Genomic DNA, 24014 nt, shown 5'->3' with positions numbered 1-24014 from the left:
AAATATGGAGTTTATCGAACAAAACGTACATTTCTTGTGGAAGTGGGAGTCCTGGGAGTGCATTCTGACAAAGATCAGCAAAGGTAAGTGAAGATTTATAATAGTCCTATTTCTGAGTTATGTTAACTCCAGAACTTGGCGGGTAACTGTATAGCTTGCTATGATGGTTGAGCTCTGTACTCAGAATATTGAACAATGTGCTTTCGCCGTAAAGCTATTTTGAAATCTGACACAGCGGTTGCACCCTCTTACATCTAGACGTTCCGCTAGAGGAACACCTGCTCCAATATCCAATGATGGGCGTGGCGCGAAATACAAAGTCCTCGAAAATCCGAAAACTTCCTTTTTTCAAACATATGACTATTTTACACCATTTTAAAGACAAGACTCTCCTTTATCTAACCACACTGTCCGATTTCAAAAAGGCTTTACAGCGAAAGCAAAACATTAGATTATGTCAGCAGAGTACCCAGCCAGAAATAATCAGACACCCATTTTTCAAGCTAGCATATAATGTCACAAAAAACAAAACCACAGCTAAATGCAGCACTAACCTTTGATGATCTTCATCAGATGACACTCCTAGGACATTATGTTATACAATACATGCATGTTTTGTTCAATCAAGTTCATATTTATATCAAAAACCAGCTTTTTACATTAGCATGTGACGTTCAGAACTAGCATACCCCCCGCAAACTTCCGGTGAATGTACTAAATTACTCACGATAAACGTTCACAAAAAACATAACAATTATTTTAAGAATTATAGATACAGAACTCCTTTATGCAATCGCTATGTCCGATTTTAAAATAGCTTTTCGGTGAAAGCACATTTTGCAATATTCTGAGTAGATAGCTCGCCATCACAGGCTAGCTATTTTGACACCCACCAAGTTTGGCCCTCACCAAAGTCAGATTTACTATAAGAAAAATTGGATTACCTTTGCTGTTCTTCGTCAGAATGCACTCCCAGGACTTCTACTTCAACAACAAATGTTGGTTTGGTTCCAAATAATCCATAGCTATATCCAAATAGCGGAGTTTTGTTGTGCGTTCAAGACACTATCCGAAGGGTTACGCGCCCGACACGTTTCGTGACAAAAAAAATCTAAATATTCCATTACCATACTTCAAAGCATGTCAACCGCTGTTTAAAATCAATTTTTATGCAATTTTTCTCGTAAAAAAGCGATAATATTCAGACCGGGAAACCGTTTTCGTTCAAAGACGAAAAAAGAAAAACACGGTGTCGGCTCGTGCACGCGCCTCAGTCTCATTGTTCTCAGATCGACCACTATCCAAATGCGCTACTGTTTTTCAGCCTGGGCCTGCAAAGGCATCATTCCCCATTTTGCCGCCTTCTGAGAGCCTATGGGAGCCGTAGGAAGTGTCACGTTACAGCAGAGATCCTCAGTTTTCAATAAAGAGAGTGTAGAAGGCCAAGGAATGGTCAGAGAGGGCACTTCCTTTAAGGAATCTTCTCAGGTTTTGGCCTGCCAAATGAGTTCTGTTATACTCACAGACACCATTCAAACAGTTTTAGAAACTGTGGCGTGTTTTCTATCCAAAGCTAATAATTATATGCATATTCTAGTTTCTGGGCAGGAGTAATAATCAGATTAAATCGGGTACGTTTTTTATCCGGCCGTGAAAATACTGCCCCCTATCCATAACAGGTTAAGGAGAAGTGTATCTTAGCTAGCGTCCCACATGTCCCAGAGAGGTTATTAATGGTCCTTTAATTTTGGAACCAACCAATATTTTTCAGTCATGACTTATGGTTTATATCGTTTTCATGCTAATCAAACTATTCAATGACCACTCATGCCCATTGTCATCCTATGGGGGCATAGCCATGGTAGCCAAAATAATGGCCTGCCCAGCATTTTTAAATATGACCGTAAGCATGATGGGATGGGCTAGGGGGCAGTATTTTCACGGCCGGATGAAAAACGTACCCAATTTAAACAGGTTACTCCTCTGTCCCAGAAACTTGAATATGCATATTATTTGTATAGAAAACACTGTAGTTTCTAAAACTGTTTGAATGGTGTCTGTGAGTATAACAGAACTCATATGGCAGGCAAAAACCTGAGAAAAAGTCAAGCAGGAAGTGGGAAGTCTGGTGCTTGTAGTCCTTTCAAGTGATTGCCTTGACTGTATACAGTGACTTAGGGTTCCTTTTGCACTTCCTAAAGCTTCCACTAGATGTCAGCAGTCTTTAGAACGGTGTTTGAAGATTCTATGGTGAATTTGAAGGGAATACCAGCTGTGGTAAACTGGTGTCCCATTATAAGGCATGGGCTCAAGTCACGCGCAATGACTTGGGAGCGAACTGAGTTCAAATTCACTCCTAAAGAGAACGGATTGGTCCGGTTGGAATTTTATTCAAGGAATATGATAAAAACAACCTAAAGATTGATTCTATACATCGTTTGACATGTTTCTACAAACTGTAGTATAACTTTTTTGACTTTTGTCTGGACTAAGTAAGCACGCGCGTAGTGGATTTTGATAGTGAACCTAACGCGCGAACAAAATTGATTATTTGGAACTTTATCGAACATTTATTGTGGCGCTGGGATTCCTGGGAGTGCCTTCTGATGAAGATAATCAAAGGTAAGTAAATATTTATAATGTAATTTCTTAGTTTTATTGACTCCAAGATGGCGGGTTTCTGTTTGCTAGTTGTTAGTGTCATCTGGGCTGTACTCAGATTATTGCAAATTGTGCTTTCGCCGTGAACCTTTTTTGAAATCTGACAAAGCGATTACATTTAGGAGAAGTGTATCTAGAATTCTGTGCATAACAGTTCTATATTGATCAATGTTTCCGATGAGAATTTAAGTACTATGTGTGCTCATTGTGCTGATTCATCGGGGGGTTTGGAGGGAAAACATTTCTCAACCTTACGTGCCAATGTAAAATGCTGTTTTTGGATATAAATATGAACATTATCGAGCAACACATACATGTATTGTGTAACATAATGTCCTAGGAGTGTCATCTGATGAAGATCATCAAAGGTTAATGCTTCATTTAGCTGTGTTTTGGGTTTTTGTGATGCATCTAGTTGCTTGGAAAATGGCTGTGTGGTGTTTCTTGTGAAGTTTATGTCCTAACATAATCTAATTTTATGCTTTCGCCGTAAAGCCTTTTTGAAATCGGACAATGTGGTTAGATTAACGGGAAGTTTATCTTTAAAATGGTGTAAAATAGTTGATTGTTTGAGAAAATAGAATTATGAGATTTTAGCTGTTTTAAATTTGGCGCTCTGATTTTCCACTGGCTGTTGTCAAAATCAATCCCGTTAACGGGATGAGAACGGGAAGGGGTCCCATAGAGGTTAATTGTTTAATTTACTCAGGAACCACACCTGTGTGAAAGCATCTGCTTTCAATATACTTTGTATCCCTCATTTACTCAAGCGTTTCCATTATTTTAGAAGTTACCTGTACATGCTACATGTTAGACTTTTTGGGCTTTTCTGGAGAGCTGGTTGGGGATACTATTTGTAAATCATGGTTTATTTAAGCAAAAAGGCCAATATAACACAGCTAAGGGCTGTTCTTAGCCGTGGTATACTGGCCATACACCACAACCCGAGGTGCCTTATTGCTATTATAAACTGGTTACCAACCTAAATAAAACAGTAAGCAAGTATTTTTGTGTCATACCCGTGGTATGTTGTCTGATATACACAAGGCGGAAATGCTGTTTCAACCAATCAGCATCCAGGACCCAAACTAAGCGGTTTATAATACGGTTTAGCAGTCAACAGGTTGATATGTATGATATAATTCAGATGAAGTCTATGAGCTTTGGTGTAACAATGTTCAATGTTCTCTACTTGTCTGCCAGTTATTATGTCTACTCGACCTTGTATTGTTAAGGTAAACATTTTATTGAGTCTAAACCTTTATTGGTTAATTTGCCAGACCTGGACTAAGAAGCAAGCTTAATGAAGATTCTCAGTTCAAAGTATTTTTTTGTCCAGTTTTACACTAAATCTGTGTCTGGGAAATTGGTCTTATGTAAGTTCCTGAGGGTGTTTTAATTAACTCACATCTGCCTGGACGATGATGCAGCCCTGGTCCTTGTCCACCTGTAGCTGGGGGATGACGGGCAGCGCATCCTGTGACTCCGACATGGCCATGACCACGGCCAGCGCCTCTTCCTCCTCCGCCTCCATCTTCTCCTTGCACTTCTGGTGCTGCATCACATCCTCACTGTACGTCCCCACAGCCCCCCCTCCCCCTGGCATGTCCCTGACTTGCTCTGGCGATAGCACGGCCACCTCCGACTGGAAGGTGATGGTGGTGGCATCGCCGGCTACCGATATTGAGGTTTCCAGGAGGTCTTCCATGGAGGAATTGAGCTCGGCTGAGGCGTTCAAGCCGCAGAACTTCTCCTCCACGGGGGTGAAGCAGCTGTCCTCGCTGGTGATAAGGGTGGTGGCTCCCCCCATGTGGCCCTCTGTGGAGAGGCCTTCGCCTCCGGAGGTGCTAGTAGAAAGGCTGGTTGACTCCCCCTGGAGTTCCAGCTTCAAGCTGCTCTTAGAGACTCTTGGTGTGGATGGGGTGCAGAGGACCTTGGGCAACTTGGGGGTGGTGGATCGGGAGGGCTTTGGTCTGTGGATCTGGCTGGAGGGGACGTGTCGCGCCTGGGTGAAGCAGGGGGAGGGGAGCTGCTTCTCAGGGTCCTTGCTGCTACAGGGCTTCTGCTGGTGGAACATGCGCTGGGCGCCAGGGGAGTAGGAGAAGGCAGAAGATGCCAGCTTGCTGGGGACGAAACTCTGGGGTCGGGGTTTGGGATTGCTGTCAGGGCGTGAGGGGAGGCTAGGGGCTTGGCTGGAAGAAGAGGAGTTCAGAAACTGGCTGAGGGGGCAGTTACGTGCCCGAACAGGAAGCTTTGGGTGCCCGACCTGGGCCCCACTGCACGCGGAAGCTGCCATATCGGGATGCCAGGTGCTAGTTGAAATGGCCGCTAACCTCTCAGTTATATCCTCAGGACTTGCTCCCACCTTGCCAAAGCAACCTCTCACTCCCTTTCCACTGGCTAGCTGAATCGTATGTGTTGGTGTGTTGCTCTCGGTCATGTTGGGCGAGTTCTGAAATGCAGAGGGCTCCAGGAAGGCGGCGCTGACCAGTTCATGTGCCTCACTGGTGCTGTAGTCCATGATCTCCAGGCCCAGGTTGATGGCGTCCAGGATGTCCATCTCCTCGGCGATGGCGAGCAAGCGGCGGCGCATGCGGGCGTAGTGCATGGAGCTGATGATGCTAAGCATGTCCAGGAGTTTGATGAAGACATGCGGCACGCGGGCCACCATGCGTGCGGCGCTCAGGAAAACGCGGCGAGACAGCTTACCCACCATGGAGTGGGAGTTGTCGGTGGACTGCAGCGTGAAGCTCAGCAAGGGAAGCAGCTTCTGATACCTGGAGAGAGGAGAAGGACAACTTAAAATGTTGTGTCTCAAATGACTCCCTATTCCCTAGAGAGTGTACAATATTTTGCAATAAATGCACTGTGTGAGATACAAATGTATGATTCAAGAAAGAAATCCAGAATGGAGAGCGGTTATGAGTCTATATATTCTTACTTGAAAAAAACGTTTAGCATTTCCATAATGCTACCAACATTACAAATAGCCCAAAATACTGAATAACAAACTACAAATCAGGACACCATTTCTAATAAAGTTTGAGGTGTTTATTAAAAGGCCCAGAGAATATATAATAGAACCTTAGGAGTCTGGCAATGAACATTTAGATTAATGGACCAGGTCAAGGCTATGTGTCAAAGGATACGCACTCCAGTCTAAAAGGTCTTGACCTTGTTTCGGTGGTCGAGGATATACCAGGCTATACCTACTCAGTGGCCTTGTGGTTAGAGTGTCCGCCCTGAGACTGGGAGTTCAATTCCCGGCCGAGTCATACCAAAGACTGTAAAAATGGGACCGGGGCGGCAGGTGGCGCTATTTTAACTCATATTAGGCTGTCAACCATGTCCAATCACCATCTCCATGTCCATGTTTCAAAAGCCAATCATGTATTGCTTCTCATTCTTTGGAAGAAGGACACAGCCTCACACCACTCCATATTTTGAACAATGGAGGCTATTGGATGACTCATTCAACCACTTGGGAAAAAAAGAGCAACGTCCAGACAGTGCACGATTGAGACAGAACTGTAGCTAGCTAGCTAGCCAACCTTCTCCAACTTTCTCTTGGACTATCAGATTAAAAACATGAATTATACTGCAATGCTGATATTAACCACAGCCAACTTGTTTTCCAACAATAGAATTTAAATAGTAACCGCTAACTTGTGGCTATCAATAGCTGCTACATAGCTTAGCTACCTGGCAAGCTAGCTAGCTAGCATGGTAACAGTATAGTACATTTACAGTAGCTCTCATTTTCATAGGTAAGAGAACTGTCCAAGTAAAATATAACGCAATCTGCTAACATTACCATGGTTAAGTTATTGCCCATTTTAGTAAATGCTATTCAACTAGCTAAGTTCATTAGCTATCTAGCTAAAGTTTTCTATCTATGTAAACAGCTTTGCTATCTATGTAAACAGGTCACACATATAATTTGGTAACGTTACAATAGCATTGACTTTCAATGGGGGGAGCTATTAACGTTTGTTTTGACTAGTTATTATGTGATTATGCCTGCTAAATTGGATAATCCCGTGCTGCTCAGTAGGTAGAGCATGGCATTTGCAATGCCAGGGTTGTGAGTTGATTCCCACAGGGAACCAGCATGAAAAAAAAGTATGAAAATGTATGCACTCACAATTGTAAGTCGCTCTGCTAAATTACATAAATGTAAATAATGCTTTGATATCTAGGTTGTAAACTTGTCAAGCCATAGCTACTGTAAAATGCCCTACAGTGCATTCAGAAAGTATTCAGACACCTTGACTTTTTTCACATTTTGTTACATTACAGCCTTATTCTAAAATGGATTCAATGTTTTTGTTCCCTCATCAATCTACACACAATACCCCATAATGACAAAGCAAAAACAGTTTTTTTGAAATTTGTGCAAATTTATTTAAAAAAAATACACTTACAATATCACATTTATGTAAGTATTCAGGCCCTTTACTCAATACTTTGTTGAAGCACCTTTGGCAGTGATTACAGCCTTGAGTCTTCTTACGTATGACACTACAAGCTTGGCACACCTGTTTTTGGGGAGTTTGTCCCATTCTTCTCTGCAGATCCTCTCAAGCTCTGTCAGGCTGGATGGGGAGCATCGCTGCACAGCTATTTTCAGGTATGTCCAGAGATGTTCGATCGGGTTCAAGTCCGGGCTCTGGCTGGGCCACTCAAGGACATTCAGAGACTTGTCCCGAAGCCACTACTGCGTTGTCTTGGCTGTGTGCTTAGGGTCGGTATCCTATTGGAAGGTGAACCTTCGTCCCAGTCTGTGATTCTGAGCGCTCTGGAGCAGGTTTTCATCAAGGATCTCTCTGGACTTTGCTCCGTTCATCTTTCCCTTGATCCTGACTAGTCTCCCAGTACCTGCCGATGAAAAACATCCCCACAACATGATGCTGTCTCCAACATGTTTCACCGTAGGGATGGTGCCAGGTTTCCTCCAGACGTAACGTTTGGCATTCAGGCCAAAGAGTTCAATCTTGCTTTCATCAGACCAGAGAATCTTGTTTCTCATGGTCTGAGAATCCTTTAGGTGCCTTTTTGGCAGACTCTAAGCTGGCTGTCATGTGCCTTTTACAGAGGAATGGCTTCCATCTGGGTACTCTACCACAAAGGCCTGATTGTTGGAGTGCTGCAGAGATGATTGTCCTTCTGGAAGGTTCTCCCATCTCCACAGAGGAACTCTGGAGCTCTGTCAGAGTGACCATTGGGTTCTTGGTCACCTCCCTGGCCAATCTCCCGATTGCTCAGTTTGGCCAGGCGGCCAGCTCTAGGAAGAGTCTTGGTGGTTCCAAACTTTTTCCCTTTAAGAATGATGGAGGCCACTGTGTTCTTGGGGACCTTCAATACTGCAGAATTTCTTTTGGTACCCTTCCCCAGATCTGTGCTTCCACACAATCCTATCTCGGAGCTCTACGGACAATTTCTTCGAACTCATTGCTTGGTTTTTGCTCTGACATGCACTGTCATTTGTGGGACCTTATATAGACAGGTGTGTGCCTTTGCAAATCATGTCCAATCAATAGAATGTACCACAGGTGGACTCCAATCAAGTTGTAGAAACATTTCAAGGATGATCAATGGAAACAGAATGCCCCTGAGCTATTTCTGTATTGTTTTTTATTTTTGCAAAAATTTCTAAAAACGTATTTTCTCTTTGTCATTATGGGGTATTGTGTGTAGATTGATGAGGATATGTTTTATTTAATCCATTTTTCAATAAGTCTGTAATGTAACAAAATGTGGAAAAAGTCAAGGGATATGAATACTTTCTGAATGCACTGTATATACTTACGTATTTGTTTATGAATTAAAATCAGTCAGTCCATGATATTGCCTAGTTGATATAGCCTGTTGACTAATTTGCCATGATGCTTGATTAGCCTACTTGCTTGAATACAGAAAATGTTCCAATAATACCATGGATTCTTATAGGCTTACTATTTTAGCCTAGTTTACATTAGGTTTGACATGTATTGCTAGTTGTTCTTGTGGTAGTCTGATACATTCATCCTGTTCATTTTAGATGTCCAAAAAGCCCCATAAGGGAGTGGATGTCTCGCTTGCGGACATTTGCCTCCACAGGGGATTGGTTTGCTGATGCGGGCAACAGGCCAGCTCCGAGGCAGGCATGACCTCTTTCAGAAGGCATATGGTAAATGGCAAAACATGCATTGGCCTATAACATTTGAACTGTGTGTTCATCCAGAAAACATGCTGTGTTACTAGAAATACCTGTCATTAAATGTAGGCCTTTACTACTAATGAACAGCAACTTTATTATAATATCTGGCCATCAAATTGTCATTGACACTGTGTATACTTTGTTACAAAATGCAAAGTCCCAAGCTGTGATCTTGTCAACCAACAAAAACAGGTTAAGGAAAGTTCCAGAGAGAGCTAGAGTTCATCACCCCTTGACTCCTGGTTTCGGGTGTGGGGGATGGGTAGTGGGGTGAGCTGCTTGAGAGTGCTGTGAGATGGTGAAGTCACCAGCAGGGGCCTTTCTGGTAACACTTTACTTGACACTTAGTGCCATCACACGTTATGACACATTCCTAACCATGTCATAATGTCATAACAGCTGACATTGAGGCGAAAGAAATGCACACCTGTTTAGGTGAGGTGCTGGCTAGCGGAGTAAAACACTTGAAAAAGAAAAGGAGAGCCGCACACTCTAGGAGCTCAGATGCAATAATTTAACTTCTATGGGAAACGTGGGACGTGAGCGTCCCACTCTATTCAACAGCCAGTGGAAGACCGTGGCGCAAAATACAAAACCTTAAAAATGCTATAACTTCAATTTCTCAAACATATGACTATTTTACACCATTCGAAAGATAAGACTCTCGTTAATCCAAGCACATTATCCGATTTCAAAAAGGCTTTACAGCGAAAGCAAAACATTAGATTATGTCAGGAGAGTACCCAGCCAGAAATAATCACACAGCCATTTTCAAAGCAAGCATATATGTCACAAAAACCCAAAACACAGCTAAATGCAGCACTAACCTTTGATGATCTTCATCAGATGACACTCCTAGGACATTATGTTATACAATACATGCATGTTTTGTTTAATCAAGTTCATATTTATATTAAAAAAAACAGCTTTTTACATTAGCATGTGATGTTCAGAACTAGCATACACACCGAAAACCTCCGGTGAATTTACTAAATTACTCAGCATAAACATTCACAAAATACAGAACAATTATTTTAAGAATTATAGATACAGATCTCCTTTATGCAATCGCGGTGTCAGATTTTAAAATAGCTATTCGGCAAAAGCACATTTGCAATATTCTGAGTACATAGCTCGGCCATCACGGCTTGCTATTCAGACACTCGCCAACGTCGAGGCTCAGTAATCTCAGAATGACTATTACAAAAATTGGATTACCTTTGCTGTTCTTCGTCAGAATGCACTCCCAGGACTTCTACTTCAAAAACAAATGTTGTTTTGGTCCCAAATAATCCATAGTAAAATTCAAATAGCTCCGTTTTGTTCGTGCGTTCAGGTCTCTATCCGAAGGGTGACGCGCGAGCGCATTTCGTGACAGAAAATGTCTAAATATTCCATTACCGTACTAAGAAGCATGTCAACCGCTGTTTAAAATCAATTTTTATGCTATTTTTCTCGTAAAATAGGGATAATATTCCAACCGGGCAACGTTGTATTCATTCAAAGGCTGAAAGAAAAAAATGGCCACATCTCAATGAACGCGCATCTCCTGCCTCTGAGCCACCAGGCTGACCACTCACAAACAGAGCTCCTGTACCTAGCCCAGAGACAGCAGACACCCCATTCCACTTTCTGGTGGCTTCAGAGTGCCAATGGAAGCCTTAGAAAATGTCACATTACAGCAGAGATGCTGTATTTTCGATAAAGATGCAACCGAAGGCCAACAAATTGTCAGACAGGGCACTTCCTGTATGGAATCTTCTCAGGTTTTGACCTGCCATATGAGTTATATTATATGCATATTCTAGTTTCTGGGCAGGAGTAGTAACCAGATTAAATCGGGTACGTTTTTATCCGGCTGTGAAAATACTGCCCCCTATCCCAAAGAAGTTTTAAGAATGTGAAATGTCAGAATAATAAAATTCTTTCATCACATTCCCAGTGGGTCAGAAGTTTACATACACTCAATAGTATTTGGTAGCATTGCCTTTAAATTGTTTCACTTGGGTCAAACGTTTCAGGTAGCCTTCCACAAGCTTCCCACAAAAAGTTGGGTCGATTTTGGCCCATTCCTCCTGACAGAACTGGTGTAACTGAGTCAGGTTTGTAGGCCTCTTTGCTCGCACCTACTTTTTCAGATCTGCCCACAAATTTTCTATAGGATTGAGGTCAGGGCTTTGTGATGGCCACTCCAATACCTTGACTTTGTTGTCCTTAAGACATTTTGCCACAACTTTGGAGGTATGCTTGGGGTCATTGTCCATTTGGATGACCCATTTGCGACCAAGCTTTAACTTCCTGACTGATGTCTTGAGGTGTTGCTTCAATATACCCACATAATTTTCCTACCTCATGATTCCATCTATTTTGTGAAGTGTACCAGTCCTTCCTGCAGCAAAGCACCCCCACAACAGATGCTGCCACCCCCGTGCTTCACGGTTGGGATGGTGTTCTTCGGTTTGCAAGCCCCTCCCCCCTTTATCCTCCTCACATAACGGTGGTATAATGATGGTCATTATGGCCAAACAGTTCTATTTTTGTTTCATCAGAACAGAGGATATTTCTCCAAAAAGTACGATCTTTGTCCCCATGTGTAGTTGCAAACCGTAGTCTGGCTTTTTTATGGCGGTTTAGAGCAGTTGCCTCTTCCTTGCTGAGCGGCCTTTCAGGTTATGTTGATATAGGACTTGTTTTACTGTGGATATAGATACTTTTGTACCTGTTTCCTCCAGCATCTTCACAAGTGTGCCTTTGCTGTTGCTCTGGGATTGATTTGCACTTTACGCACCAAAGTGCGTTCATCTCTAGGAAAAAGAACACATCTCCTTCCTGAGCGGTATGACGTTTGCGTGGTCCCATGTTGTTTATACTTGCTTACTATTGTTTGTACAGATGAACGTAGTACCTTCAGGCGTTTGGAAATTGCTCCCAAGGATGAACCAGACGTGTGGAGGTCTACAATTTATTTTCTGAGGTCTTGGCTGATTTCTTTTGATTTTCCCATAATTTCAAGCAAAGAGGCACTGAGTTTGAAGGTAGGCCTTGAAATACATCCACAGGTACACCTCCAATTGACTCAAATGATGTCAATTAGCCTATCAGAAGCTTCTAAAGCCATTACATCATTTTATGGAATTTTCCAAGCTGTTTAAAGGCACAGCCAACTTAGTGTATGTAAACTTCTGACCCACTGGAATTGTGATATAGTGAATTATAAGTGAAATAATCTGTCTGTAAACAATTGTTGGAAAAATTACTTGTATCATGCACAAAGTACATGTCCTAACCGACTTGCCAAAACTATAGTTGGTTAACAAGTAATTTGTGGAGTGGTTGAAAAACGAGTTTCAATGACTCCAACCTAAGTGTATGTAAACTTCCGACTTCAACTGTATGTATGGCAGAAAAACATAAAACTTATTTAAGATGTTTTGGTACTTAATTGGTCTAGCCTATACTCCAAAATTTGAGTAATCACTGTTGAGTGTGCACTGTATTATCGCATTTCGTTGCAAAAACATTGATGTCCCGAACAGATAACACTTGGTTTCCCAAACTAAGCACTGGGTAGCTGCAGGACCAAGGTTGGAGAGAGACCATGGCATAGAGTTTGGGAGAATATCACCTATCGAGCAGCGAGAGCATGCTCGTCAAACAGTGGTTGATGCATGGAGTGAAGTAAGTGTTCTTATATTTATTTCTCAGTTGCTCATATTATATATTAAGCATATGCTCCGCTATTAAACCGAAGTAACCTACATAACAGACCGGCGGGAAAGCCTGCAGCCTACATTCACTAGGCTATTTGAGTGCATACAGATGACATGTCTTTTTTCCCCTGTCACTGTTCCTGCCCATTTGATAATGGGCCATTGTAAATCAAAAATAATTAGTGAAGACAAGATCAAATTGAGAATAGTCTGATGCGTGAAAATATGATCAGTTGATGGGAAAGTAGCTGTGCAGCCTGAGACAAGGAACAGAGCAATCTGTTTTTGCTACTTTCTCAAATGATCAATAGTGTCACGACTTCCACTGAAGTCGGTCCCTCTCCTTGTTCGGGCGGTGTTTGGCGGTCGACATCACTGGTCTTCTAGCCATCGCCGCTCCACCTTTCATTTTCATTTGTTTTGTCTTGTTTTCCCGCACACCTGGTTCACATTCCCTCATAAGACTAAATGTATATTACCCTCTGTTCCCCCATGTCTGTGTGTGGAATTGTTCTTTGTGTAGGGTGTTACGCTACAGGCTGGCTTGCGCTAGGTTTGATTCAAATCTAGGTTTGTTTGTTTCGTTCATCCGGTTCATGTTACCGTGGTTGTGCTTTGTGCTGCCTCGCCTGTGTCTTTGGGCCAGGGTGTATATTAAAGTTCTCCTGTTATCACCCATCTCTGCTCTCCTGCGCCTGACTTCCCGGCAACCAGTCACTCACCCCATTACAAATAGCCTATAGTCACACCATGCAGCCCATATATGTTTTGATTTCCAAGATATTCTAAGGTTTCACAACTAAAGTTGCCAAATAACTCTAAATCTAGCATATAGGACTTGTTCAAATTTTCACTTATAGCAATATATAGCAACTTCATATGTGCGCAGGCAATCTGTAATGGGAAAAATATACTTTCTATTTTATTCAGCTAAGTTCAACTATATTCATTTTACTATAAAATCAGATAAAATACAATAATGGCATACGAACCATATCTTGTCATCTAAATGAACAAGCCTACAGCCTATGGCATGGAGCATAGCCAGATAACTTAGGTCTACAGTAGGCCAACACATATTCTCTTCTTTGGAAATACATTATTTTCATATCATAATGTTTCTTTAGATCTGACTAAAATAAATAATGGATTTGTTGTGATAGTGTATATTAAATTGATTTATTAGCCTTTTTTTAATGTAGATGTTCCAAAGGCACGCAACAGCGGCTTGTATGGCTAGAGGCCTGGAGATAGTAAACCTGTTTAAGTGAATTACTGTGAGACCAGCAGTCTTTTGCATGGCAATAACCGGCTGACAAAATGTCATGACCGCCACAGCCCTGTGTACAGACCCATGTTGCAAGGATTTATACACAATTCCTGGAAGATGAAAATGTCCCAGTTCTTCCATGGCCTGTATACTCACCAGACAGGTCACCCATTGAGCATGTTTGGGATGCTCTGGATCGACGTGTATAACAGCGTGACCCAGTTCCCGCCAATATCCAGCAACTTCACACAACCATTGAAGACGAGTGGGACAACATTCCACAGGCCAAAATCAACAGCCTGATCAACTCTATGCAAAGGAGATGTGTCACGCTGCACGGCGGTCACACCAGATACTGATTGGTTTTCTGATCCACGCCCCTACCTTTTTATTTAAGGTATCTGTGGCCAACAGATGCATATCTGTATTCCCAGTCATGTGAAATCCATAGATTCATGCATAATGAATATATTTAAATTGACTGTTTTCCTTTGATGAACTGTAACTCAGTAAAATCGTTGAAATTGTTGCATGTTGCGTTTGTTTTTGTTCAGTATATTTACAATTATATCTGGTAATATGCAGTCCACAAGAAACCGCAGCAGATAACTGATAATTTAAGATACTAATTGCATAAACAAGGTAATGGGAGTATAGTATAGCAATAAAGCAACCTCATTAGAACAACACTTCTATATGTTATGATAATCGTTCCATTAACTTAGGTGATTTTAAATTCACTAATGTGAAAAAGAACACTTTTGAAGACTAAAGTGGTTTTTTAGAAATTAAAATTCTGGCTGAGGTGGGATTCGAACTGTGGACCTTTGGGTCTACTCTTCCCCTTCCTCAAACACAGATAAAAATACATGTTCTTGTTTTTCAGCTATCATAATACATAATTAATGATAAAAAGTTATATTATGAAGAAGAACCCTACATTTTTCAATTGTCCTCCTTTTTTCCTAATTGCTCCAGGGTCGATGTTGATAATGACATACTGGCCGTGACCCCACTCTCTGAGGGTGTCTCAGGGGGAGTCGGGATATGCAACAAAAAAATCTCAAATTCACACATGTATACTTGTGCATGTGTGAAATAGAACAAATATAAGCACCCACCAAATTGTTTTTCCAAGGTCACCAACTCAAGGCTGTGAGCTCAAGGCTACATGACGGCAAGATGAAAACAAAATATCACTGGGCACAATGCTCATCCCTGTGGCGCACCTCCACCTCTCCCCCGGAGACTCGAGTCAGCAGGTACTGTAGGTGACCAACAAAGCTATACAAGGACATCAACTCATGGCTGTGCGCTCAAGGCTATATGATATGACATGACTATAAAATCACGGACCTCTCCCCCAGGGTCTGAGACTGGTGGCAGTCCCCTCCGGAAACTATGTGGGGGTAGAACTCAGCAGGGAACTCTAGCAGGAGCCTGTCAATCAGACAAAGGCGGCCCAGCAGGGCCTGACAGTTATTGGCCTCCGTCTGGGGCCCCAGGATGCAGTTCAGGACATAGTCCACCCCACCAATACCGATGGACCCTGGGAGAAAGGTAGAGACATTTACAATGAGTAGCCAGTTTAATCTTTTTTAAATTTGTAAACTGTTGTTAAGTCACATACAGTGCCTTGCAAAAGTATTCATCCTCTTGGCGTTTTTCCTATTTTGTTGCATTACAACCTGTAATTGAAATTGAGTTTTATTTGGATTTAATGTGAAATGGAATAAATTATTATTTAAAAAAATTCAAAAAAAGAAAAAAATGGAAAAGTGGTGCGTGTAAATGTATTCACCCCCTTTGCTATGAAGCCCCTAAATAAGATCTGGTGCAACCAATTACCTTCAAAAGTCACATAATTAGTTAAATAAAGTTCACCTGTGTGCAATCTAAGTGTCACATGATCTGTCACATGATCTCAGTATAAATACACCTGTTCTGAAAGGCCCCAGAGTCTGCAACACCACTAAGCAAGGGGCACCACCAAGCAAGCGGCATGAAAACCAAGGAGCTCTCCAAACAGGTCAGGGAAAAAGTTATGGAGAAGTACAGATCAGGGTTGGGTTATAAAAAAATATCTGAAAAAAATATCCCACAGAGCACCATTAAATCCAGTATTAAAAAATGGAAAGAATATGTCACCACAAACTTGCCAAGAGAGGGCCGCTGACCAAAACTCACGGACCAGGCAAGGTGGGCATTAATCAGAGAGGCAACAAAGAGACCAAAGATAACCCTGAAGGAGCTGCAAAGCTCCACAGCGGAGATTTGAGTATCTGTCCATAGGACCACTTTAAGCCGTACACTCCACACAGCTGGGCTTTATGGAAGAGGGGCCAGAAAAAAGCCATTGCTTAAAGAAAATAATAAGCAAACACGTTTGGTGTTCACCAAAAGGCATGTGGGAGACTACCTAGACATATGGAAGGTCCTCTGGTCAGATGAGACTAAAATTGAGCTATTTGGCCATCAAGGGAAATGATATTTCTGGCGCAAACCCAACACCACTCACCACCCCAAGAATACCATCCCCATAGTGGTGGCAGCATCATACTGTGGGGATGTTTTTCCATCGGCAGGGACTGGGAAACTGGTCAGAATTGAAGGAATGATGGATGGCGCTAAATACAGTGAAATTCTGAAACCTGTTTCAGTCTTCCAGAGATTTGAGATTGGGACGGAGGTTCACCTTGCAGCAGGACAATGACCCTAAGCATACTGCTAAAGCCACACTCAAATGGTTTAAGGGGATACATTTAAATGTCTTGGAATGGCCTAGCCAAAGCCCAGACCTCAATCCAATTGAGAATCTGTGGTATGACTTAAAGATTGCTGTACACCACCGGAACCCATCCAACTTGAAGGAGCTGAAGCAGTTTTCCCTTGAAGAATGGGCAAAAATCCCAGTGGCTAGATGTCCCAAGCTTGTAGAAACATACCCCAAGAGACTTGCAGCTGTAATTGGTGCAAAAGGTGACTCTCCAAAGTATTGACTTTGGGGGGGTGAATAGTTATTTACGCTCAAGTTTTCAGTTTTTTTGTGTTATTTCTTGTTTATTTCACTGTAAAAAATATTTTGCATCTTCAAAGTGGTAGGCATGTTGTGTAAATCAAATGATACAAACCCCCCAAAAATCAATTTTAATTCCAGGTTGTAAGGCCACAAAATAGGAAAAATGCCAAGGGGGTTGAATACTTTTGCAAGCCAATGTACATCAATTTAAGTGATATGGGGAGAGATAGTGCTATTTCCGTTGAGCTCCCAGTGGGGATAAATGGGATTTGTAGTTTTTACCTGCTTTGAGGATCTCTCTGCCCACGGCCAGCTCTCCCACCTGGGCTTTACACAGCTCCAGTAGTGTTGACACTGACAGCTGGCTGGTATGACTGGATATGACATAGAGAAACGACACTCAAAATGTATTTATGTCCATGCTAGACTGCTAATGCTTTTCATTAACTTTGAAATCATACTTTTTTTTACAGTTTGTAATCTATCGTGGACAGACTACGTGAACATATCTGACCAGCGAGATTGTAGTTCTGGGTTAACCAAGATTATACATTGTGCAATTGAGACATTGAAATGAGACATGGGGAATGTAATCTGTTAATTCATGTACTATCAACCTAATGAATACAGTATTATATCATAAGAAAAGGTGGTCATGTTTGAGTCAGTTCTTGAAGATGTATATCAGACAAATTCTAATCTGGACTTCAATGCCAGTTCCACTGCTGATTTTCATTCGTCCCCTCTAATCAAGGATTGATTTAGAGCTGGGACACCCGGTGGGTGCAATTAATTATAAGGTAGAACAGAAAAGAAGCAGTGCTCTGGACCTCCTGGCTCATATTTGAATACCCCTGATATACAGTACATCATACAGTATGATCAGTGTGGGGAGTTCTAACAAGTGCATGTCATATTTGATATTCCCCACCAAAGGGCACTAGCTACTAGCAGTTGCAGTGAACCACTGACAGGCTCGCATATCTATCCCACTACTTAGTTTGAGACGGACTTTACCTGTTGGCGTCGGCACATTTGACAAGGATAGTCTCCACCACGGGCCGGAGCAGCTGCTGCAGCCGTGAGCACTCAGACACCGAGTGGCAGGGCGTGTACACCAGCATGGCCCGCAAGGTTTTCTACAGGAAGGGGACAAGAGACCAGGGTTCACATTTACAACTCAAACATAAAGTACCAATATTGTTACTGTGTGTCCAGTGTGTGGAAAGTTAAAAAGGAGATATGGTGATGTGTAGTGAAAAGCATCACAAAATATTAGATGGGCTGGTCAAACTAATGGCTGAGAACTTACTATCAAGTATGAGTTGAGAGTTCTATATATCAAGCGAAAAAAGTATAGGCCTAAAAAGTTAAAGTTGTTAGAAAACACGAGAGAGAGAGAAAACAAATCTCTGGGCATTTAGTAGAGTCAATGAGAAATACAAGACCTCTTGGAGCTCCCTAACATAACACTGTGGTTCGATGGTGGGAGGAATTGCACTTTTGACCCCACCAAGTTACAACTCTGTCTATTCCTGTGACAATATGGCTGTCTGGGCCTGACCTCAAGGCCATTAGAGAGGCCTCTGTGGCCTTGGCAGGAGGTGGAGAATTGGTGGTGCTCCGCCTCAGCCTGACTCCCAGAGAGAGAGAAGAGGCGTGGGAACTGGTGACTGATAGAGCGTTGCACTGGAACGCTGCCCAGAGACAGATTCAAAGTTCTTTCTCACTCTCCGTCTGCCAGGCAGGCAAGGTTACTCCTTCCTCCCCCTCATGCTTCCCTCCCTCTAACTACTTTGTCCCACTCGCTCTTTCATGCTCACACACACAATGCACACTATCTCTCCCTCTCAACCCCCATTACTCCATGCTCCCCGGTCTACTCCACTCCCTCTCAACCCCCATTACTCCATGCTCCCCAGTCTACTCCACTCCCTCTCAACCCCCATTACTCCATGCTCCCCAGTCTACTCCACTCCCTCTCAACCCCCATTACTCCATGCTCCCCAGTCTACTCCACTCTTAGCAGACAGATCATATCAATAAACAAGTGTTTACTTCCAATAGGGAGGGCCACATCACGTGGTATGAAAAGGTAAGAAAATAAGAGCCCAACTTCTCTAAGTTCTTGAAATGGTGGCTCTGGTGTTTTCACTTGTTACAAGGTCCCATGTAGTTCACACGTAGCTAACGACTTTGCCCCGTGATGCGAGTGCACTCTTCAACCTCAAACAAAATAGATCCTTTTCAAAGCGACAATTTAAGTCGATCTGGCCCACTCCAAATCTGGTGGTGCCCGTGGTATTCTTTGTCCACCCGCCGTCACCACCATCCTCTTCTTGGTCTTGATAGAAGAATAGAGTAAACACCAAAGTCTGTCTGCTACTAAACACCCAGGAAAACCCCCAAGAGGACAGAACTTTTTTTGTTTTCCATAACTGCTGCTCTGCTGAAGCAAAGTGCTGCGTGGAAATGTCGATTGTCCAGAGGGCCTGCATTTTTTGAAACACGCACCAAGGACTAGGTTCCCGTGTGTCTAGGTAGGTAGAGCATAGCGCTTGCAACGCCAGGTTGTGGGCTCGATTCCCACAAGGGATCAGTAAAAAAAAGTAAGTGGTAAGAGTGTCTCCTAAATGACAAATACATTTTTTTAAAATAAACTATTATTCAAAGAGACCAAGTAAATAAATAGCGAGAAAGACCTTTTTTTCTCGCTCAGTCTGTCCCTGGAGAATCCTTGCTGGTTTGACTCTGTTGAGACTTCCTGGATGTTCAGTGGACTTTAGAGCTAACCAGACTACCTTGTTGTTGAAGTGAACTTCAGCACAATTCAAGAGATAACTTTCATCAATATTGGGTGGGAGGGAGAAGGGCCAAAGGGTGAACGCAGAGATCGGGTAGAGCTAATCAACTAATCAAGTGAAGATATATTTTATATATGGGCCTTTCACTTATCAGGAACACGTATGAATATCAAAAGGCCCAGTCCAGAAACAACCACTAGATGGATCTACAACCATATTTCTTAGACATATCCAATTCTTTCCTTTGATCAAATTCCAGAAGTTAGTTTGATTTTCTATCATTTAATACATGGGGTCCCAACCCCAAGATTAGCTGTCATCATGGCATCCTAATAAAGATCAACTTTTGGGAATCGCTGGGCTAGGGCCTAAGACTTTAAGGGGTCCAAAATGCTTTCCCTGACAGCTGGAGTATGGTACAGTTATAGAATTACACAGTAAAACTTGATTCTTAATTTCATAGGATCTGTGGGGTTACAGTAATATTAAAGAGTCTCACCAGTGCGGCCACGTAGACCTTGTAGACAGGGTCGGCACACACCATGGAGAGGACATTGCAGCATGACTCCAACACCTGACACCTCTGTACAGCCCGCCCCGGCCCCCGGGCAGGAGTGCTCACCATTGGCCAGGAGGAGCGCGCTGCTGACGTCGTGCAACAGCCGCCGCAGGGCCATCTCCCGGATGTTCCAGTTCCTGGAGAACAGGCAGCCCACCAACTCCATGCCAAACACCTGGAGAAGAGGACACACTCAAAATTATAACTACGAACGGAATATGGCACTGATCTGATACAGACATCAACTACATGTAAACCCTCTTGGTATGCAAAGGGATGAAGGCAGTTGGTTTGGTTTGCCTAGTGCAATGGAACACAATCCCAAAATGGAATGGAATAGTCCCAAAATGCAAGCTCAAAAAGGTAAATAAAGTATTTGAAAGTATTGTACATATGTGTTTGATCCAGGTCTGGTCCACATTATTAGACCCCACATCTATTTTTCCACCCCTCTCACCTTGATCCAGCGTTTGGCCAGTTCTTTGTAGGTCTGGGGGACCTGCTGGACCCCGAATTGGGGCAGGGTGAAGTCCCCATCCTGGGACGGTGACCAGCCTCTGGAGTCCCCCACGCTGTGGGACGATGATGACGCCTGGGGATGACCCACCGCTGCCGCGTTCTCAATGGAGACAGAGGAGGGGTCATGGCTGCCGAGAAAGATGCCAAAGTCAGCCAGTGAGGATTTAGCAACTTTTGGGGGACTTTTTAAAATGGTTGCAATAGAGTCAAGATTTGAATTGTAAATTTGAGTATTAGCATTTTCATGTTTTGAGCAACTGATATTACAAATAGCATTGGTCAAGAATATGCTGATACAGGCTTGGTCAGGGATATAGTTTTCCAAACAGGATGAAATGGGGGGAATTTAGTCAAAGGAGAGGGCGGTAAAATTCCCTTTTCTGAAGACAGCAGTCATCAAACTGGTGAAAAAATCCTAATCTCTTCTTTCGAAACTCTGTCCTACCTGTTGGATTGGCACAAGGGTCATGTGACATTGCAGATCATTATCATAATTGCGGTTCAACATTTTTCAGCAAAAAACAACTGGTTACAGTTTCAGTGCACTGAGGAAGCGGAGGGGGTAACACAGACCCTTTCTGATTGTATTCATGTCTTGAGGGGGAAAAACAACAAGAAATGGGCTTCTATCATTTCGTCCCAGGCAGACGCACAAAACAAGTTCTGGTGCCTGGCTGTCTAGCTCATCTAACCAAGCCGTGGAGAGGATCCAGCTCACAACAAACCTACGAGCACACACACAAACGCAGACGCGCACACTCGCTCATAAACGCACATAAACACACACACACACACAGAGAGCTAAGGCACCAGCATAGGCCCTGGGTAAGCCCTGCTGAGCATTATTCCTTAACCTGTGGTACTTAAAGTTCAAAGATATTCTTGAGGCTAGTGTATTTAGCATACATGTATGTACTTATGGTAGGGCATGAGCTCATTCAGTGGTATGCAATATTATATATTTCTTGTTAACAAACTATAGCTTTGGCAAGTCCATTAGGACAAATACTTTGTGCATGACACAAGTAATCTTTCCAACAATTGTTTACAGACAGATTATTTCACTTATAATTCACTGTATCACAATTCCAGTGGGTCAGAAGTTTACATTCACTAAATTGACTGTGCCTTTAAACAGCTTGGAAAATTCCATAAAATGATATCATGGCTTTAGAAGCTTCTGATAGGCTAATTGACATAATTTGAGTCAATTGGAGGTGCACCTGTGGATGTATTTCAAGGCCTACCTTCAAACTCAGTGCCTCTTTGGGAAAATCAAATGAATTAGTCAAGACCTCAGAAACAAAAATGTAGACCTCCACAAGTCTGATTCATCCTTGGGAGCAATTTCCAACCACCTGAAGGTACCATGTACCTGTACAAACAATAGTACGCAAGTATTGTATTCGGCGCTCGTGACAAATAAACTTTGATTTGATTTGTGTCTTTCATCCCTTGGCTGTAAGGATTGAGAGCTAAGAGGTCTCTAATAGTGGTGTGGAGGGTCTAATTTGGGGCCTGATTCCTGAATTCCTACCCTGGGCTCAGTTGTTGGCTTTTATTAAGAGTTACTGGATGGTCGCCGTTTTGGAAGCTCCGACACAACTTTGCTATTTTGCTATAATTTTTACTGTACTGTTGAACACCATAGTACCCTCTAAGCTCATCATTAAGCTCGGGGGCCTGGGTCTGAACCCCACCTTGTGTAACTGGGTCCTGGACTTCCTGACGGGCCAGCCCACTGGTTAAATAAAAAAATGCAAAAATAAGCATAGAGAAACAACAGTCCATCAAGACATGAAGGTCAGTCAATCCGAAAAATTTCAGGAAATTTTAACGTTTCTTCAAGTGCAGTCGCAAAAACAGTGAAGAGTATGATGAAACTGGCTCTCATGAGGACCGCCACAGGAAAGGAAGACCCAGAGTTACATCTCCTGCAGAGGATAAGTTCATTAGAGTCACCAGCCTCAGAAAGTGCACCCCAAATAAATGCTTCACAGAGTTCAAGTAACAGACACATCTCATCATCAACTGTTCAGAGGAGACTGCGTGAATCAGGACTTCATTTTTATGAATGTATTTATTTATTTCACTTTTATTTAACCAGGTAGGCCAGTTGAGAACAAGTTCTCATTTACAACTGCAACCTGGCCAAGATAAAGCAAAGCAGTGCGACAAAACAACAACACAGAGTTACACATAAACAAACGTACAATCAATAACACAAAAGAAAAGAAAAATAGAAAAACCTATGTACAGTGTGTTCAAATGTAGAAGAGTAGGGAGGTAGGCAATAAATAGGCCATAGAGGCAAAAATAATTACAATTTAGCAATAATACTGGAGTGATAGATGTGCAGATGATGATGTGCAAGTAGAGATACTGGGGTGCAAAAGAGCAAGAGGGTAAGTAATAAAATGGAGATTAGGTAGTTGGGTGTGCTATTTACAGATTGGCTGTGTACAGGTATTTACCTGCATTTACACAGGCAACCCAATTCTGATGTTTTTTTCACTAATTGGACTTCTGACCAGATCTTTTCTGATTGATCAAGACCAATTAGTGGAAATATCAGCATTGGGCTGCCTATGTAAACACAGCCTTTGTATCTAAAAGCTTGTAAATACATGTACATTACATAACTATGTATTGTAGATAACATAAGAGACTCACATTTGAGCCGCCATGCAGCGATTATGCATTAGTTCTGTTTTTTGTTTCCCATGTAGGATACCACAGTGCCACCACCTGGCACATATTCTGACATGTGACATCCAAAAATAGTCTGCAATGAGGAAGTGTCTGATTGGACAGATCAGTAGGCCTACACAATATTCTAATGTGTGGTCAGAGTTATTTAAGTCAGCTTGGTCAATTCACTACATTACTGTGACTGCAATTATTCATACCAGTAATCACATTTCCATCCACGGTTTAAGTAAGTAAAGTCATACCGTCAAAAAATAAATCACGACAGCGGTGATGGAAATGGGAAGCTTCGGTACAATTTTATAAAAATGACGACAGATCATGTATTAGTTTGTGGCGGGATCTTTTTGTGTCAATAAAATTCATTATGCAAGAAATGGTGGTGAAATGCTTTATTAGCAAATATTGATATAATAGCCATCATATCGAAGTAAACTTGGAGTCACGCGATGATATGGTGTGTGGTCCTCCCCCTACGACACAGGAAACTATGCAGTTAATTAGACTACAGAAGAAAAACGTTTTTAAATGATTAACTTCACAGGGTGGTGAAAGTGCCCGGTG

The 24014-nt window shown here is 42.4% G+C and overlaps 1 pseudogene; it reads right to left on the bottom strand.

The window, feature by feature from the left end:
• Positions 1-23428, bottom strand: part of LOC115202571 (mitogen-activated protein kinase kinase kinase 1-like) — a 58869-nt pseudogene extending 35441 nt beyond the window's left edge.
• Between the last annotated feature and the right edge of the window lie 586 nt (positions 23429-24014).

The sequence above is a fragment of the Salmo trutta genome, chromosome 12 (assembly GCF_901001165.1).
Source record: "Salmo trutta chromosome 12, fSalTru1.1, whole genome shotgun sequence".
NCBI lineage: Eukaryota > Metazoa > Chordata > Actinopteri > Salmoniformes > Salmonidae > Salmo > Salmo trutta.
Note: the sequence above shows the minus strand (reverse complement) of the source record. Positions and strands in the feature narration are given on the sequence as shown.